Below are 16,242 nucleotides of genomic sequence, written 5' to 3' on the forward strand. Positions count from 1 at the left end.
CTTGGGAAATAGGGTTGGGGATGGGAACAATATAGTGGGTCTGAATGCCTAATGTATCAAGTACAATTACTGTGCATATTAACAAGTATGAAATGTTCTGTAATTTCACAATGTCCGAATACTGTATTTACCCCCTCCCCCATTTTAATGTGCAAATATATTGCCAAAATTATACATCTCCAATTAAGTCTGTCACTTGTCTTTGTCTTCTCTCTCGCTGCACAAATAGAAACCAATTCATAGAAACAAATTTATATAAAGAAAGAAAATATAATCCTTCGAAACTTGTCACAGGAATTTATTTCAATAAATGTCCAACCTTCATTTGTTATTATTATTTAATCTACATTTTAACTTCATTAAGAAATTAAGCAAAGTCAATTATTTATAAATATTAATAATACATATTTCAATTTAATAATTTTAACCATATTTCAATTTGTTGAACTAACTTAATTAGATATATTACTTAATTTTCTTTATTTCTCCACAGTCAATTATATCTTTAACTACATTCTACGATTTTTTCAATTGGCATAAAAAAATCAATTGGCATAAAAAAATTTAACCTATTAATTAAAAACTGTGTTTTTATATATTTTGAACAATTTTGAAATAATTTATCAAATATTGTACTAATTTAATAGCATTTGCCATTGAGTTACTGACAATTTATTTGAGTCGATACTTACTCTAATTTTCTTTGCTACGTCGGTCCTTGCTATTGCCTTCAATTCCTTTATTATTTCAGAATCGTCTTCAAATTTGACAAACTTTAGAACTTTGGTATATAAATGCTTCACAAATTCAATTTTGTTCATCTAAAATATTTCATTAGCATTAGATTAAACACTAGGTATGGTAAATTCAAAAGATTAAAAGTTTAAAATAATATAACCAAAATTGTTGAATAATAACTCATATCATATATTAAAAAGAAAAGTCGGATAATTATATTATGAAATAAAGAATTAAATAAATATAAATATTAACGGAAAGGTTTTTAATACTAATCAGAGTAATGAGCGTGTTCTTTCAAGTACAGTTAAAATAGCTCCAAATGGGTACCGGGATAAATAATTAGCGGCGAAGGGCAAAAGTTGTCTGATTACTAACAAGCAAAATTTTGACTCAGCCACTCATTAGATTTTCTTTCTCATCGTGCATAGTATACTTATAATATTAAATCTAAACAATTTTATACATACTGAGATCCCATTCTGTCCATTTTTGGGATTTTATAATCTTAAACAATAACAAACAATACGATAGTTTAAAGCGACCATGTATTATTAGAGAGGGATCTGGGATTTGTAACGCCAGTGCTTCTAGTGTTTTCAAATACACCATATAATTGTTCCAATAATAACCTATATAAGTCCTTGCCATATCTTGTTTCATTTTTATTAAAACTAAAATTCAGTCGCTTTATAAATTTCTCTTTTCTTTTTTCCAGTGAAAATTATTGACTTAAACATTATGAAGGTAACATATTCACAGACTTATTCAACATGTTTACAATAGCATCTTGAAAACAAAAAGCATCTTAAAATTCATCCCCAAATCTATGTCAAAATTATTTTAAGTGAAGTACATGTTTTCTAAAATAAAATAAAATGGCAAATTTGAAACATTATTCACAAAATTGACGATTATCGATTACATTGTTCCAAATTAAATTTCAATTCTATAAAAAAACATATCACGCGTGGCAAAAATACGCCAAATCAGTTCGGAAACAAGAGCTACAATTCTTTAATACTTTGGAACATTTTCAGTATAAGCTACCAATATCATTTCATAAAATGCAATGATTATGCCATGCATACCAGATATTAAAAAAAATAAACAGCAAGAGAAATGCAAGGTTATTTACCCTTGGGAAGAAGGAATTGACAACTGTTGCTAGAAAACACTGGAAAAGAGTGTAATATACTGATTCTTCCTTTATTACGTCGAATGCGAATTAAAAGGCCATCCACACTACAATTAAGTGGTTAGCCGCCCCATGGCTAACATTGATTGAGAAATTTTCTGATAAATTTATTAAGCAGTTTTGAATCTGAAATTATTAGGATTATTGATGGTTTCATCATCGCTTGCGTTGAATAAAGATAAAGTAAAACGTGAATTTAAGTCTCGAATTTGTTTGAACTCTTCAGACAGGATGTGACATCCAATAAAAGACCAAATCAATTCATCTAAATATTTTGGAGGTGGCAATGCAATTTGAACGATCAAGCAGCAACTTCCTAATGAATTACCTTTGTTGGCTACTCTTTTTTGGAGAAAACGTAGGACTTCACAGTGAATACACACAACGTTAAAAGGTCCCAATAAATTTTAAATTAAACTTGTGTAGATTACTGCATCCTTATAGGTTTACATTACTCTTTGTGCCATAATTTATTGTTTTTAAAGATTGTGACTGTGCTGTTGAAACGTAATTTTTCTTTCTTCTTCACTTCCATTTTTGTCTCGTTCTGATTCTCACTGTGGCATGTCTTTAACAGCAAAATTCTTTGTTCTTCAATTTTTTTTTTTGGCACGTTCTGATTCTCGTATTCAGTTATATGTTACATAAACTACGAAGTACTTTGTTTAAATTTAATTTCGCTCTTTGATTTCGTCAGACAAACTTCGTTTGAAAAAAAAATCAATTTCAATTAAACACGACACCAGACAATGTTTCACAATGTGCATATGATATAGATAATTTATCAACATATATTCTTGAATTAAGATAACAGCTCTGTAACATCGATTGTACGGTTTAGAATTCAAAACAACTTGACTTTTGTGAGTGTCTTTCTCGGCAAGCTACCCCAATACCTGAAATCCTTTCGCAACAATTCATGTTTTGCCGGAAACCGAATGCTAAAAACTTTTTTCCATTAGCAACACCAGGGCACTGTTGAATATACAACTGACCCGTAAGGTTTCGTTTGCTCCACCAAGACGAATCAAATTTCGTTTAATCCAACGCAAGAAAAACAAGCCGGACTGTATTCTGTAATTGACAAATACATATTATGACAGATTCGGGGAGGAATCCGAAACAGGTCAACACCCAGGATCCACCTTGAATACAACACATTTCAAATAAGCCGAAAGGAAACAAAAAGTGTTGATAGAAAACCCAAGGCAAGGTTAGTCAATGCCTTTTAGCATTTTCTATTTTAAGCTTTATTTTCATAAGTAGTTAACCAACACAGAATAGCGAGTCTACAGTCAGAACTTGCTTAAAGGATGTGCAAAGAGGCAAAAGTGATTTTCCATTCAGACATTATAAAAGCAAGAAAAAATTGTGTCCGGACAATCCCTGAAATATGTTGCCCGTCATAAAATAATGTTTCCAGGAAGTATTTTATCTAGAAAAAAAAATCTTACCTTCTTTGTTGACATTTTCCTCTTCTTTTGGTGTGACACAATTTTCTAGATAATATTTTAGGTGTGAGAAATACTTCCGAAATTCTGCCCTAGTGATTCCTACGATTTTGCCTAGAATGGAAGATTTCCATGAATAGAAAGGAAGAAAAGAAACCTGTGGTATGATTTTCACAGCCGAAATCGCTTTCGCTCGGTCCCGGTTATCTTTTGAGTACTACTACTACTACTACTAATAACTCACTGCAGCACCAAGCCGCCTGAGGCCAACACAGCTACGCACGCTCCTCCTCCAACCTAATCTATTTAAAGCCTCCCTCTTTACACCCTCCCAGGAAGTTCCCATTTCCTTTAAATCCTTATTTATGACATCCTCCCAACCCAGACAAGGACGACCTGCTTTCCGTGTAGCCCCAGACGGTTGGCCAAAAAGGACAATCTTCGGTAATCTGTCATCCTTCATCCGTAGAACGTGGCCTAGCCATCTCAACCTTTCTTTCATTATAGCCCCAGAAAGCGGGATTGAACCACACTTTTCGTACAACCTACTGTTTGAAATACGGTCAGTCAGCCGGGTACCCAGAACAATCCGTAGGCAATTTCTCTGGAAAACATCTAGTAAATTTTCATCTGCTTTTCGGAGTGTCCATGCTTCAGAGCCATATTTGACCACTGTCATCACTGTAGCTTCCAATATTCTAATCTTGGTTTGTAGGCTTATCTTTCTATTCTTCCAAACTTTTTTTAACTGTGAAAAAAACACCCTGAGCTTTAGCTATTCTACTTTTAACATCTTCACTGCTCCCACCATCTTTACTAATAATACTACCAAGGTAACTGAAGCTCCCAACCTGATCAATCTTTTCGTTACCTAAGGTCACCTGTTCATCTTCACTTATTCCTAACCTTAGTGACTTAGTCTTCTTAACATTAATTTTCAAGCCTATTTTAGCACCCTGAACTCGTAAAACCTCTAAAAATTCATTCATTTTGCTCACACTTTCATCTAATATGCTTAAATCATCAGCATAATCTAAGTCCAGGAGCGTTCTTCCTCCCCATTTGATTCCATGGTCTCCAATTGCCTTTCCTGTGCTCCTTAAGACGAAGTCCATCAAAATTATCCATATAAAGGGGGATAGAACACAACCCTGCTTAACTCCTGATTTAATACAAAACCAGTTGCTAACCTCATTTCCTACCTTAACCGCAGCAGTATTATTCTCGTACATAGCGCAAATCACTTTAATGTATTTTTCTGGTATACCATATAACGATAAGACCTTTGTTAACGCTGTTCTATCAACAGAATCGAAAGCTTGCTCATAATCGATAAAACTAAGGACCAAAGGTGTTTGACAACGAAGGGACTTCTCAATTATTAACCTAAGAGTGAAAACATGGTCGACACATCCTCTACCTTTTCTAAAACCGCATTGTTCTTCCCTTAAAACTTTGTCTACAGCATGTCTCAGTCTAAAAAGTATCATATTACTCAGTAATTTGCTACCTACAGAGACCAGACTAATGCCTCGATAATTCCGACATTCACTCTTGTCACCTTTCTTATACAGCGGTTTAATTAAGGTTTTCCTAAAATCATTGGGTACTTCCCCTTTTTCAAAAATCATGTTCATAATCTTCAGTAGCTTATTCCTAACCTCAGAGCCACCATATTTAAGGAACTCATTAATCATACTATCAGCACCTGGGGCCTTATTATTTTTTAATCCTTCTAGTACTGTCGCTAATTCTTCCTCACTAAACAAATCTTCCTTCACATCCAAGGTATCACAAACTTTTTCATTTTCATCTATATCTTTTCCTGCAACTGTATCTCGGTTTAGCACATTCTCAAAATGTTCCACCCATCTTTCTTTAACTTTTTCCTTATCACTAATTGTGACCCCATTTCTATCTTTAACTGGGACTAGTCCGGATCGGCTACTCCCTTTCAATTTATTAACATGCCAGTATAATATTTTACTATTATGCCGTCTAGCCGCATCTTCCAGATCCTCAGCAATTTTATCCATCGCCTCCATTTCACATCTCCTTAGTTCATATTTTAATGCTTTCTCCACTTTCTTTACATTCCTTTTGTTTTCATACGACCTATCGCTCAGATAATTCTTATACAAACCCCTTCTACTCTCTATTAAACCTAAAGCTTTTTCACTAATATTCCTAGATTCTGTAATAGACAAATTCATATTTTGACAGATTCAGGCAGGAATCCGAAACAGGTCAAAACCCAGGATCCACCTTGAATACAACACATTTCAAATGAGCCAAAAGGAAACAAAAAGCGTAAATAGAAAAACCAAGGCAAGGGTAGTCAATGGCTCTGAGCACTTTCTATCTTAAGCTACCATTTTCATAAGTAGTTAACCAACAGAGAATAGCGAGTCTACAGTCAGAACTTGCTTGAAGCATTTGCAAAGAGACAAAAGTGATTTTCCATTCAGACATGATACAAAGCAAGAAGATATTGGCTCCGGACAATCCCTGAAATATGTTGACCGTCATAAAAAAAAGCGTTTCCAGGAAGTATTTTGTCTAGAAAAAATCTTATCTTGTTTTTGCCATTTTCCTCTTCTTTGGATGTGACACAATTTTCTAGATAATGTTTTAGGTGTGAGAAATACTTCCGAAATTCTGCCCTAGTTTACTACGATTTTGCCTAGAATGGAAGATTTCCAAGAATAGAAAGGAAGAATAAAAACCTTTGGTATGTTTTTAACAGCTGAATTCGCTTTCGCTCGGTACCGGTTATCTTTTAACTCCGAATTTGGCTGTTAAAATTATCTGGTATAGTTCTTAGTCTGCTACAATTATGTTTTTGACTGGCTTTAACTGTTGTTTTCATAAATACACTAAAATATCTTTGATAGTAAAAACGATACATCTTCATTCTGAGATGAAAGTGATATATCTAAAGTCTTAATTGTTATTATGGAACTCAGAACCTCTCTAGATTTTTTTCTCAGGTAGGACGATTTTCGAGAAAATTGATGCAAAAATTTACTACTATTGATTTTTTCAAGAGATGACATGGCAAGAGAGGTCTACATCCCTGAGGTCAGACCTTTTGGTACTTGCTAAAATTTTTGGTACTTGCTAGTGTCGTTTTGACAAGTAGGCTAGCTGGCAGAGAGGGCTAAGTTTGTCATATCAAAAAGTTAAATTACTATTAAGAAACAAAAACTGTCATTAAGAAAAATTTAATATTTTGACCGAAAACCCATTTTATACCGCATAATAGTTGTTTTTATTTATTTATTTTTCATAACAATTTTTTCATCAAAATCATACGATCATTAAAAAAAAAACTTGTAAAAATAATAAAGGTTCTCTTTTTCAATTTAGTAATACTTGTATTATATGTCGTTTTCTTGTCTATGTAAATTCATGCCTTGTACCTTTCATTTCTCTTGTCTTTCCCAGATTGTTGCTTTCATTTGTTCTCTTGAATGATAAGCTTATTCCGTGAAAATTTTATACTTTTAGGCTGGTTATTGTCGTAGAAATGAAGTTTGAATAGATGTTTCATTTTTTATGAGTCAATAACGTTGTTTTTAGTTATAGTTCAAGTATCTTAAAATGTTTACTCTCGTTCTATAGATTAAGGAGGCATACTACATGAAAGTTCACATACTATTTAACAATTCATTTAATTATTGATACCCAATGACAATTTCATCGCTGTCACCCATTGTCAGGACATATGCAACAACATTCCTTATGTTTCTGTGATATTTGGTATCACCAATAACATCATCTTTACTAAACTACTGCTGTAAAAGTACTTTGCCTGCTCGTTTAGTTGATGTTCTTATTAAACCATCATCTATAGTGATATGATTAGACATCTTGCACATTTATACATCTTGTTCAAATTAAAGTTCAAAATAGATTCTAATATTTTTGCAATTATATTTAGTGTAGATTTGATTATAGGAAGGTGATTTGGGATAATTTTATTTCAGTTCTTTTGAATGGTATAGTGTTTATACTACAGCATTTTTTACAAAAAGTATTTATTGCCTTAGATAATGTTACGAATTTAATAAAACAAGCAACATTTGAATGAAAAAGCCTTACAAACACATGACATTTACTCTAAAAAGGGGGCAAGATTGTGGAATGAAGGTTTGTCTGCCAAACGGAAATTTAGACATGCCTCACAAATTCACAAAATATTGAGATTATTGGAAAGAGGCGAAAACATGAATTACGGAAGAAACAGACATAAGAGATCAAAAGCAAAAAAATGATGGCTGAAAGGATGGCTAGTGAGAAAAAGGGAACTTCAGACCCGTTATCAAAACCTTTATAAAAACCGTGAGATGAGATATATCAGTTGGGTTGTTTTAGGGTATTATTCGGTGGTTGATAAAGTATGACAGTAGATGTTACTCGTTATTTGATTTTTGACCATAAGGAGTGGTCGGTTGCCATAGTATGGAGGTTATGGAGGTGGAGGTAAATCCTTATGACAAAATTCTACACAATAAATATTTAGCAATATTTCAAGGATTGTTAGTTTCCTACTAACGATAGTGTGGTGGAGGTGAATACAAGAACACTCTTCTATAAAATAGCTAACTATTTGGTAAACATTAGAAGCCTGATTTTACATATGTTTTTTGCCACTTCTTTTATGTTACAGATATATGGCTGTGCCAAACATAAATGAAGAAATGAATTAATTGCGTTATAGTCGCTGATACATTAACAATATTTTTTTTTACAATAGGGACTAGATACTGATATATACAAAAGACGACCTCATATCTCTTTTGTACTGCGATATCCTCCCAGTATTTATGGCTCAGATATCGTTGGAAGCTGTGGGGTTTAATTGATGCATTTCTTGCGCGTCAAATATAGCATGTTTGGCGTTTTTTTGTTTTTTTAAGAGCTTTTTATAGTTCAGTGTTAGCAGTTCTTTTATTGCTAGTGAAATGAGAAACACCAGAAATATTGTTATTATGATATGGTACCAGAAATCTGATTAAAATAATCAATACTGACTTTCTACATATTTTAATCAATGGCCCTCATTAGTGAAGACTGGTATTTCTAAGTCTAATGCCTCCTTTATCTTTTTCAATTGCTTTGTTCCTTTAATCCTCTCGATTTCTGGCTAGATTGAGGACTTCGTTTTCGAACGTCCTGTAAGATTAGTTCAGTTCGATAACTGGGATTGATTTTTTCGGTATTATTGTAGCAGAATTTGGTTCCTACTGTCTCTTTGGGCACAATAAGTAACCATCATTTCGTAGATTGATAAATATTTCTCTTTTGTGCTTTCTATTAGAGCTTCATATGAGTTAGGAACATTTTGTTGTTGCGATTCTTTCAAAAAAGAGTCAACATACACGATCATGTTCTTATGTTATAGATTGGTAGCGTTAGTTGGTCAACTAAGTTTTTAATGTGACGCATCTTTTAAATTCCTGAACGTTTGCTAGTGCATATTTTCTTCTGTCCTGATCAATGAGCAATTATTCTGTTTCTGGCACCATGCTCATTAAGGATTTAGTTTCCTTCATGTTAACGGCAAAGGTAGATATTATATATATATATATATATATATATATATATATATATATATATATATATATATATATATATATATATATATATATATATATATATATATATATATATATATATATATATATCTTATATGGACTGTTCATTGATTAGTTGAATCTACTACTGCGAAAAGTTGTTCATTAATTTTTGTTATATTTACCTTCAGTTCGGTGTAATATAAAAATAAGTTTGCTTCTTTTGGTTCTACTGGCAAATGGAGACCAAATGTTAAGTGGGTTTTTATTTCATTTAGAGTGTTTTTCAAGCTTGTGGGGTCTACTAAGTCTTCTGATAGGGTTCACCTGTTAAGGCAAGCAGTGTGAACTCGAATTTACTGACATCAGTAGCCAGATTTAATATTGACATTGTCAGTATATAAATTTAAAAAATTGTCAAGCTAGAATCAGATATTATGCCAATATATTAATTGAAAACATCGTCAATCTTGAATCAGATATTAGTCAATCTACTACTTTTGTCAAATAATTCATTGTGTTGACGGTTTTTGAATTTTTTTTTTTTTGGGGGGGGGTCGTTTCATTTTTGTCTTTTCGATAGTTGGCTATACTTGCTTGTATTTTGTGTACATTTAGCGTAGTATTCATGACCTATATTTAGTTTTCAGATTTTCTCTTAGTAAATTTGAATTTTCTTCAGTTGAAAAACTGAATAGGGTGGCTCAGATATCGTTTGAAGCAGTGGGGTTTAATTGATGCTTCTCTTGCGAGTCAATTATCTCATGTTTGACGCTTGATTTTCGTAGTTTTAAGAGTTTTTCATAGTTCAGCGTTCGCAGTGCTTTTATTGCTAGTAAAATGAGAAACACGAGAAATATTGTTATTATAATATGGTACCAGAAATTCGGTTGAAATAATCCATACTGACTTTCCACATATTTCAATCTTTGCTCCTCATTAGTGAAGACTGGCATTATTAAGTTAATTCATCCTTTATCTTTTTCAATTGCTTTGTTCCTTTAAGCCTCTCGATTTCTGGCTAGATGCAGGACTTCGTTTTCGAACGTCCTGTAAGAGCAGTTCAGTTCGATAACTGGGGTTGATTTTCCCGGTAATATTGTAGCAGGATTGGGTTCCTACTGTCTCTTTGGGCACAGTAAATAACCATCATTTCGTAGATTGATAAATATTTCTCTTTTTGCTTTCTATTAGAGCTTCACATGAGTTAGGAACATTTTGTTGCTGTGATTCTTTCAAAAAAAGAGCCAACATACACGATCATGTTCTTACGTTATAGATGGGTAACGTTAGTTGGCCAACTAAGCTTTTAATATGACGCATCTTTTAAATTCCTTGACGTTTGCTAGTGCATATTTTCTTCTGTCCTGATCAATGAGCAATTAGTCTGCTTCTAGCACGATGCTCATGATGGATTTAGTTTCCTTCAGGTTAACGGCAAAGGTAGATATTTTATATCAATCTTTTATGGACTGTTGATTGATTAGTTGAATCTTTACTACTGCCAAAAGTTGTTCATTAATTTTTGTTATATTTACCTTCAGTTTGGTGTAATAGAAAAATAAGTTTGTTTGTTTTGGTTCTACTGGCAAATGGATACCAAATGTTATGTGGGTTTTTATTTTATAATATTTTTCAAGCTTGTGGGGTCTACTAAGTCTTCTGATAGGGTTCCACCCGTTAAGGCAAACAGTGCGAACTCGAATTTACTGACATCAGTAGCCAGATTTAATATTGACATTGTCAATATATAAATTAAAAACATCGTCAAGCTGGAATCAGATATTATGTCAATATATTGATTGAAAACATCGTCAAGCTTGAATCAGATATTACTCAATCTACTACTTTTGTCAAATAATTCAATGTGTTGACGGTTTTTGAATTTTTTTTGGGGGGGAATCATTTCATTTTTGTCTTTTCAATAGTTGGCTATACTGGTTTGTATTTTTTGTACATTTAGCGTGGTATTCATGACTGTATTCAGTTTTCAGATTTTCTCTTCGTAAATTTGAATCTTTTTCAGTTGACAAACTGAATAGGGTGGTCGCAAGTTCGCCAATAATGGGAACCACTTATTCGGACAATTTTCATCGTCATCCATGCATTCTGTGTTACCATAGGCAGTATCAACGATAGTAACTTATACAATGAATCGTATTCTTCCTATCGTTCTTGAGGTTGTCCTTACACATCAAGTGGATTCTGTTGGTTGTCTTATTGTATTTAGGTCCTTGTAGTGATCTTCATTTGGTTTTAGCTTGTCAGGAATGGTTATTGTCATAGTATCTGAAATTGAAGTATCCAATTCCATCGACTGAGGGTGAATATGTAGTATAGTTGTAGGGATGATATCTTCTACATCTATTGAGGTGGTATATTTAGTTTCGGCTGTAGAGTCATCTTCGTTTAGAGTGCGGAATTCCCTGAGGATAGGTGTGGTTGAATATTTCCTTGCAATGCATTTTTTCGAAGACGCTTATGCTTTGCTAGTGGTTGTTCCTATATAATTGTTGATGGTAACATTGAGTTATTTTTGTGTTATTTTTCTCTACATCCATTGTTGCGGTATTTTTTTTTTATAGAAATATCGGCATTTGAATTTGTGTATGGGTCTACTCACAGAATTATTAGAATTTGTTTTTATTTTAATGCCTTCGGTACCCGTTCCTTATTTCTGGTATTTTATTCCTCCATTTTACAATATTTTATTCGATTTGAGTTGGTTGAGTTTCAGGTAGCATGGTTTCTGATGTGGCTTGGGTACTATTTTCGTTAGACTTGACCTGGGTCGGCATGATTTGCTTTCGCAATCAACAGTTTGCAGCACATGAAACACTTTGGTTTCAGATTTGCTTTTGGCCTTATTCATAACCTTCTTAATGTCTTCATTTGTTGATTTTTCATTAATAAAACAATAAACCTAAATTGAACTTTAGAGCGTGCAGTTTTCTGGAAGGCCTCGTGGTGAGGCGATGGCTAATGAAACCAGCAGTTCCTGAACTGTAAGGACGCCAAAGGCAAATCAATAAGCACATGGACAAATATTGTCTTGCACTATGCTTTTAGACACCTCACCAGTCTATTAATTTTGAAACAGCCATTTATCCTTGACTTCTACTGCCATTTCAACTTGATTAAGAATCAAATACATAACGATGCCCAAGAGAGCCATCACGAACGTGGCAAACTTTTCACCGTAGCAGTACGCAATAAAGCAGCAAGCACTGCCAACGATGATCAATAATAAGCAAATTAAAATAAGCGTAATTGAGAAGCGAGTTTTAAATACCCGCACAACTGAACGATCGAGACCTCGCTGCTGCTTACCACACAGTAAATGGGAATACACGCTAGACTTGGAAGCATGAGAGATATCATGAGCTGAAAGGACGAGAAACTCGCCACTTTTGTCTGTATCCACCAGAACATTGGCAAGATTATAATGAACGTTTTCTCGACTATAGCCTTCTTTTAATCTAACTGAAATTAGTAAAGACAAGAGATTAGAAGCCTGCCTAGATGACGATTTCGCAAGGTCAAGGTTAAAGTCACCCATCAGTATAACTTCATATTTTTCAGCAACAACTTTCCTAACAACATCTTCTAATGTATCAAGAAATTCAGTCGCAGATCTGCTTGGAGAACGATATACTTCGCCAATTATTACCCTTTCCTTAGTGTTAATTGGGATTTCAATAAAAAGTGACTCAAATATTTTTTCATTATTTATGCATAAATCATGTCTTAGTACAGCCTAATAATTATTTTGGATGTAAAATCCGAGCCCACCTTTTTTGCCCATCTTACGGTTAAGAAAAATCGACGTATAACCGGGAATATCCAAAAGTACCTGATTATTCTCATTCAAAAATGTCTCACAGAGGCCGATAATTGCTGGGCACAAATCCCTACATAATAATTGTATATCGTCGAAAAAGGAATTTAAGCCCTGAACGTTAAGATGTACAGCCGGAAAAACATCACCCCACCGAGTATTAGAGCCCCAAAATCTCAGCTCTTCCACAAACACGCTATCAATAATATTCTCAAAAATGTTCATCAAAACTCGTATTGTGGGCTTTACCAACCGGATTATTTATAATTTCATTAAAATTAACTCTCTTAAATTCATTATCATTTAATCTCCCTAATGTTATGTTGGCGTTAATCCCCAACGGAGAGTCAAAATTAACCATAAATACTTACCGAAACAGTTGACCAAGAGTCATGCTGTAGTCGCGTGAACACCAGTGACGTTAACTGCTCAACATTCCCAACTAAAAAGGCTAAGACATGAACTTAATTATTTTGATTTGCAAAAAAAAAAAATGACAACTAAAATAGCACAAGAAGGTGTAAATACTGAGGGAAAAGAAAGAAAAATAAAAGGGAAAAATACAATAAGACAAACAACAATAAAGAACAGCACATTTTTTTAATATATAATATATAGAGTGGAAGCGAGCAATCGCTAATGATCATGCGTCAGAATCAAAATCAGTATTGGCCAAGGGGAAAACTAGGGTAAACGGGTCGTAGCATGCGTCATCAACCTTGATCCAGTTGGAACTAGGAGACTTAAGGATTCTAGCCATAATCTAGTCCCCTTTTGAAACACCTTAGTGTGAAACCCTTTATCAGAGGCAACTTTACAATTTGTCAAATTATAAGCCGTACTCAGAAGCTCTTTCTGACGTTTAGCCAATTCGAACGGAAGGTCAACACTGACGCTTTTCCCCGTATTTCTTAGATTACCAGCACTAGCCATAATATTATCCTTATCCCGAAGATTTAAAACAGATTCATGAATAGGGTCCGATGCCGGGCGCGAGTTTTGTCTGATGGGACGTTTAGCCTTACTTCTAAGTCTATAGATGGCCGTAAACTTAATATCCCTGTAGTTCCGTATCGACATTTCTGATAAAAAATCATTAACAGTTTCTTCAATGTTTTCATTTTCCTTGTTGGGTATTCCATGGATAAGAAGATTCTTGCGTTTAGCGTACAATTCGGCTCTTAAACACTGATCTTTAACTGCGACAAGTGCAGATTTCAAGCCAGTGTTTTCTTTTTTTAACGCTGCAATCTCCCTACGAATATTTTCAATCAGTTGCTTCAAGTCGTCAATACGCTCATCGTTATATTTTTTCGAGACAGAAATCGATAATTATATTATATCGGTGATTAATTTATTGCTAAATATACGGTACGCTCGCTTCTTTCCTGTGAGTTAAATGTAGCCCTGCTATATTTAACTCACCTTGGCCAAAAGCAACTCGAGTGTGGGAGCGATTACATATTGATTTTGCTGGTCCGTTTTATGTGAAAATTTTCATGATTGTCACGGACACATTTTCGAAATGGATCGAGGTAGTACTTATGAATTCAATGTCTAGGACCTGGAGTATTTAAGCGTTATGTTCCATTTTTTCACGTTAAGGTTTTCTGGTTACACTGATATCAGATAACCAGACACGTTTTACAAGCACTGAGTTTACCGAGTTCGTGCGTAAGAATGGGATACAGCTTCTACACTCACCGCCATACCATCAAAATTCAAACGGCGTGGCAGAACGCACAGTACGCACGTTTAAAGAGCAAATAATTAAATGCAGTAGTTCAAAAAAAACCTTTGAATGTGTTCCTTGCAAATTTTCTTTTCCATAATCGTTGCAGAACGCGCAGTACGCACGTTTAAAGAGCAAATAAAAAAATTCAGTAGTTCAAAAGAACCTTTGAATGTGTTCCTTACAAATTTTCTTTTCCATAATCGTTGTACTCCCCATTCTGTTACGGGTATATCCCCAGCACGGTTATTTCTCGGAAGAGAGCTGAGAAATAGGCTGGATCTACTGAAGCCTAAATCGGTTACCGATCACAAAAAAAAGCAAACCAAATGTAGGGCCGCGAAAATATGATGTAGGAGACGCAGTTCTGGTTCGGGACTATGCAAATCTTGATCGCCCAGTTTGGGTTCAAGGTGTTATTTTGAAGTGTGTCACATCTTTTATTTATCTTGTGAAAGTTAATGACTATATTTGGAAGCGCCATATTGATCAAAAACCCGCCATATTGATCAAGGCTCGCGGCAGGCTTCTATATATGGATTCTCATTGTCCCTGGTGTTCTAACCGCAGACAGTTTGCTGTCTTTTCATATTGCAGTTTATTCAAAGATATTTGATTATTAAAGCAAGTCCAATTTCTAACAATGATATCTACTAAGCTTCAAATTTTTGGTTTTCTTTTTTAAGGTTTTGGAATTCTCGTAATCCCTGGTTTTTTATTTATTTATTTTTTTTTTTATTCTTTTTCTTTCTTTTTAGACGTTTACCTTTTTTAGTTTTTTGTTCTTTTTTATTTTCTTTTTCTTCTTTATTTCTTAGCTTTTTTTTCTGCAGCGTGTCCCAGCAACACGTGGGGAGAGTGCTAATTTTTAACTGCGTAAAACTTGCGGATGTACAACTGGTAATTTCTCTGGCATACTCTGGTAATTCCTTGACACGCATTCTTTTTTTACTTTCTCTTTCAGCCACAAGCCTGGTGTTGCATTGCTCTTATAATACATCAACACGAGCCGCAAGCCTAATCCCCCCCCCTAAAGCAACAAATATGCAAGGTGTCAATTTTTAAGTGCGTGAAACTTAAGGATATACAACATTCTTCGCAGTCCCATTGTCTGTGCATATAAATAGATTGTCCGGTTTACCGACTCTTGATGATACAACATATAACAGTCCATGGGAAAAACAATCCGTATTAATATCTATACTGCATTTTTCTAATGATTGCCCTTGAGCTTTGTTAATAGTGATTGCAAATGCTAATCGAATCGGGAATTGCAATCTTTTAAATTGAAAAGGCAAATCCGTTGGAATCATGGGAATGCGAGGATTAAGAACAGCCTCACCCTCGGAAGGCCTTGTCAAGATTGTTGCTTCTATTACATTTTTCTTTGTTTTTTTACGGCAAGTCGGGTGCCGTTGCAAAGCTTTTGAGGGTTATTATTTCGCAACATGATTATTGTAACGCCTTTTTTTAGTTGTAGCACTCACTTGTGGTGGAAACCGTGAGAGATCCAGCAGATTTTAAAATTATGATAGTTAACCGCTTCATTTGATTCCAGAACTGTGTCGATTGAAGCATTCATTTCGTCCGCAGGTGTCGATCTAGGACACGGCTTCGTTGACGTAAAGCCGCAAGCCTGTTTTTGCGTTGCTCTGTTGATTCCTCGACACGCCTTCTTTTTTTTACTATCTCTGTCAGCCGCAAGT

This window comes from Artemia franciscana, chromosome 17 (assembly GCF_032884065.1).
Source record: "Artemia franciscana chromosome 17, ASM3288406v1, whole genome shotgun sequence".
Lineage (NCBI taxonomy): Eukaryota > Metazoa > Arthropoda > Branchiopoda > Anostraca > Artemiidae > Artemia > Artemia franciscana.